Source organism: Penaeus japonicus, unplaced genomic scaffold (genome assembly GCF_977035675.1).
Source record: "Penaeus japonicus unplaced genomic scaffold, GWHDUDI00000001_assembly GWHDUDI00000030, whole genome shotgun sequence".
Lineage (NCBI taxonomy): Eukaryota > Metazoa > Arthropoda > Malacostraca > Decapoda > Penaeidae > Penaeus > Penaeus japonicus.
This window is the reverse complement of record NW_028234432.1, coordinates 18258647-18263646: the sequence shown is the minus strand read 5'-3', so window position 1 is coordinate 18263646 and position 5000 is coordinate 18258647. Positions and strand designations below refer to the sequence as shown.

The 5000-nt window shown below is 45.1% G+C and overlaps 1 protein-coding gene across 1 annotated transcript in view; it reads left to right on the top strand.

The window, feature by feature from the left end:
- Positions 1-5000, top strand: part of LOC122255232 (uncharacterized) — an 85655-nt gene that overhangs the window by 47602 nt on the left and 33053 nt on the right. The gene's annotated exons all lie outside the window — the stretch shown is intronic.

The following is a 5000-nucleotide window of genomic DNA, read 5'->3' as shown; positions in this document are numbered from 1 at the left end:
CTTAATATGTAGGTTCTATCGGAAACTATTTTAGCTATAATATATAACTCGATATAGCTATTATACACATAATATATTTATCGGTGATTCGATATAGAACTGAAGGTAGACCGAGAATTCTACTCATTATGGTTTGTTGAGAAACCGCAAATATGTCGCTGAGTCTATTGGGTCATAGGCTTAAATTCTCTGATCTAATCTGTTCGTGACTGTGGCATCGGACGAGCTGCCGAGATCTGTCTTTTGATGTTGATCGTATTGTGTTTGTGTATATAAACATCAAATGCATAATTCTGTTAGATGTTTGTTCAGGTTTATTTTTATGCTTTGGCCCCACACACTCACACTTACACTCACACACACACATACACATAAACACACACAAACACAAACACACACTCACACACACTCACACACACACACACACAAACACAAACAAACACAAACACAAACACAAATACAAACACAAACAAACACAAACACAAACACAATCATATTCTTGTCTCCAACTCAGACCAAATAGAGATTTTGATTTTATAAAAGTATACATCCTATCAGACGGTTACATGAATATTCTATGTTGCAAAGAGGATGTCTGATTCATAATAGCACTTAATTTGCAAGACTCAACTCATGGACATCCAGAGCATCTTCGACAAATAGATTTTACCGCGAAAGCTACGACATTATTCACATTATTTTTAGCTTTTGTTTTTGAAGGACCAAGCTGAAAGGTCAAACGCGGAGTCTTAATTATAGAAATCCCAAAGGCCACTTCAATATACTCGCATCGATGGTAAAACACTCACAATAAGTGGTGTGTTGTGATTGTTCAAAGAGGCCAAGGAACTAATCCTATATGTTACATTTTCTATAGTATGCAAATTCTGCTGCCTATAATTCTCCCTTTCATCAAAGTGAGGGGTAGAGAGGCCAAAAAAAAAAAAAAAAAAAAAAAAAAAAAAAAAAAAAAAAAAAATATATATATATATATATATATATATATATATATAACGTTATATAAATATATATATATATATAAAAATAAATATATATATATATATATATATATGTATATATATATATATAAGAGAGAGAGAGAGAGAGAGAGAGAGAGAGAGAGAGAGAGAGAGAGAGAGAGAGAGAGAAAGAAAGAGAAAGAGAAAGAGGAGATAGATACATAGATAGATAGAGAGAGAGAGAGGGGGGGGAGGGAAAGGGAAAGAGAGAGAGAGAGAGAGAGGGAGAGGGAAAGGGGGAGAGAGAGAGAGAGAGAGAGAGAGAGAGAGAGAGAGAGAGAGAGAGAGAGAGAGAGAGAGAGAGAGAGAGAGAGAGAGAGAGAGAGAGAGAGAGAGAAAGAGGCAGAAGCAGAGAGAGAGACAGATACAAGAAATACACATTGAAAGAGAACAAGAGAAAACAGAGAGCGACCAAAAAAAAAAAAAAAAAAAAGGATTCTACCGAAATGGTGTCGCTCCTTCACGAGAGAGATCTTTCGCAACAGCACCAGGGTATCTATCCTTCACTCGTATCTCCCTCGTTCCTAAAAGCTCTAGTTTCAGCCACATGGAACCTCTGCCTCCGCTTCCTCCCATTCCTGCGGGCGGCCCTGGGCGTAAGTGTGGAGACCGCCCATCGTCCCAAGTCTTGGTGGACATGATACCCAGGATGTGGGCGTGGAGGGCGGCTGTGCAGACTGGGCCTGGCACGGGTTCAGTGGTCATCGGAGGGCGAGAGTAAGATATCGGAGGGTTGGGGGTAGGGGGACGAGGTGGGGGGTGAGGTTTTCGATAGGGAAGGGGGTGGGAGGGGGGGTGCATAGCTATGCCATTGTTTTTTTTTTATATACAGTCATCGACAAAATAGTGAGATGATCGGCAGGAAAGAAGCAAAACGAGAGAAGAAAAGGGGTAAAGGCTCCTTTGAATATTTACGTTTTCCGAATTATTTTATAACAGACAGGAGCCTCACTTCCTAGATATGAAATTAGCAGGAAATCTTCCTTAAGGATAAATTGAGTTTTTACAGTCCTCCCTCTCCTCTCTCTATCTATCTCTCTTATCTCTCTCTCTCTCTCTCTCTCTCTCTCTCTCTCTCTCTCTCTCTCTCTCTCTCTTTCCATCCCTCTCCCTCCCCCCCCCCCTCTCTCTCTCTCTCTCTCTCTCTCTCTCTCTCTCTCTCTCTCTCTCTCTCTCTTTCTCTCTCTTTCCATCCCTATCCCTAACCCCCCCTCTCTCTCTCTCTCTCTCTCTCTCCCTCCATCCCCCCCTTTCTCTCTTTCTCTCTCTCTCTTTCTCTTTCTCTCTCCCTCTCTCCCCCCATCCCCCTCCCTCCCTCCCCCACCCCACCCCTCCCTCCCCCACCCCACCCCTCCCTCCATCACTCCCTCATCCCTCTCTCCCCTTCCCAAAATCATTCTCCAAATACGATAGCCATCAGAGCATCGCCATTCTTGAAATTCTTTCCGCCGCTCCTCGTATTAGGGTGAGCTCCCTCGCCTCCCTGATATCATCTCAGGGTCTTCCGGGGCAGGTTGATGTACTTGGTCCTCGCGGTAACTGATGCTTGAATGACGTCTCGGGTTTCATGAGCCGAATGATGGAGAGGGCGAGTGGGAGATAAATGTGTGTGGGAGGGGGGGGTTGGGGAAGAGATGGAGGGAGCGTGAGAGAAACGTTGGGTGGAGATGGAGAGGGAAAGAGAGGAAAGGAGGAGGGAGAGTATGGGAGGGTTGGAGGGAAGGAGGGAAGGAAGGAGGGAGGGAGAGGGAGAGAGGGAGAGAGAGAGAGAGAGAGAGAGAGAGAGAGAGAGAGAGAGAGAGAGAGAGAGAGGGAGAGAGGGAGAGAGAGAGAGAGAGAGAGAGAGAGAGAGAGAGAGAGAGAGAGAGGGAGGGAAAGAGAGGAAAGGAGGAGAGAGAGTATGGGAGGGTTGGAGGGAAGGAGAGAAGGAGAGAAGGAAGGAGGGAGGGAAGGAAGGAGGGAAGGAAGGAGGGAGGGAGAGGAAGAGAGAGAGAGAGAGAGAGAGAGAGAGAGAGAGAGAGAGAGAGAGAGAGAGAGAGAGAGAGGAGGGAGGGAGAGGAAGAGAGAGAGAGAAAGAGAGAGAGAGAGAGAGAGAGAGAGAGAGAGAGAGAGAGAGAGAGAGAGAGAGAGAGAGAGAGAGAGAGAGAGAGAGAGAGAGAGAGAGAGAGAGAGAGAGAGAGAGAGAGAGAGAGAGAGAGAGAGAGAGAGAGAGAGAGAGAGAAAGTCGCTGTCAGTATCATCTCAGAGAACAAAGAGCTCATGACACGATAAGAAAAGAAAGGAAGATACCATTTCAGACGAAAATCGACAAGCAAGTAAACAAGATAATCAAGTAAATAAAGATAACGAAAGAAAGCCCCTGTAGCATAATACACCATGGTAACGAAGGGAAGTACGGATCAAAAGACCACAGGAGGAGGGAGGAAGCAAAGGAGGGGGAGTAGGAGGAGGGGGAGCAGGAGGAGGGGGAGAAGGCGCAGAAGACGGGCACAAGAAGGGCTATGAATAAAGACCATTCCGAGCCAGTAACCTAAGTCAGGAAGTGGTCCGTGTGGCGCTGGAAGCCACTACTGAACTGGCTCCTTAAACTAACTTTTACGTGTAAGAGTTTGCTCTCTGGTTTCAACCTGTTGGACGTTCATTTTATGATACCTGAGGATGGTTTTCGAGCTCGGTGTGTGATCCTTTCCTTCTGGGGCTTCTCATGGGATGTCGAGGTACCTTGATTTTTATTTCTATCCATCTACTTTTTTTCTTTAATTTTTTGTGCCCCTTTTTCTTTTCGTTAGACCTCAGGACCTTCGTGTATTTGAAAACTTACACTCGTGACGACATCTTGATCATGAACACGGGATAAAAAAGGACACCCACGATATAAAAAGGACACTAATGAATGAAAGAAGCATATCAAAAACAAAGACAAAAAAAAAGGCGTCTTCTGTATCGCCGTCGATAGGTATCTGAAGGAATGCGCCTTCCCCTCGAGATGACGCCCCTCGTGTTTCCAGAACCCGTGGAAGACGACGCCAGAGAACCACTGGTGCGGCACGGGCGAGGGGTCGGCTTACAAAGTGTTGGTCGAGCTACCTCCTTTCTGCTGCAGGTAGAGGGGAGGAGACAGAGGAAAAGGAAGGGGGGGGGGGTGTAAAGGGGGTAAAAGGGGCAAGGGGGAGGTGGGGAAAAGGGCGAAGGGAGTTAATGGGGAGGGCTATTTTTTTTTAAGGTCGCAAAAAGAAAAAAAAATCGATTCGAAATATCTCTGGGAGAGAAAGGCATCCAATGTGAGCATTTGTTTGATATATGAATGGAGCTGAAGAGGGATTGGGAGAAGACAGACAAAAAAATAGATTGATAGATGGATAGATAAAGGGACGGATAGAGAGGGAGGGAGATAGAGGAGGGAGAGAGAGAGAAAGAGAGAGAGAGAGAGAGAGAGAGAGAGAGAGAGAGAGAGAGAGAGAGAGAGAGAGAGAGAGAGAGAGAGAGAGAGAGAGAGAGAGAGAGAGAGAGAGAGAGAGAGAGAGAGGGGAGTGAGATAGATAGATAGATAGAGAGAGAGAGAGATGGGGGGGGGTGAACGAGAGAGAGAGAGAGAGAGAGAGAGAGAGAGAGAGAGAGAGAGAGAGAGAGAGAGAGAGAGAGAGAGAGAGAGAGAGAGAGAGAGAGAGAGAGAGAGAGAGAGAGAGAGAGAGAGAGAGAGAGAGAGAAGGAAAGAGAGAACCAAAGAGCGTTGCCAAACAGGAAAGGTTAACGATCTGGATTAGTAATCAAGCCTCTTGATTGAATAAGTATGTAATGTTACCAAAAAAGGATAAACGCTAATATTAACATAAGAAGCGTTTATAATCCCAGACACAAAACAGGCGCAGCTTTCCTAACTCAGACAACCACTCCAGAACAATTTTCGTCTAAAGAGCTAATCCCTTAACCACAGCAATAAAATGATGATGGAATAATATAAAAATATCAACCCGCTCATCT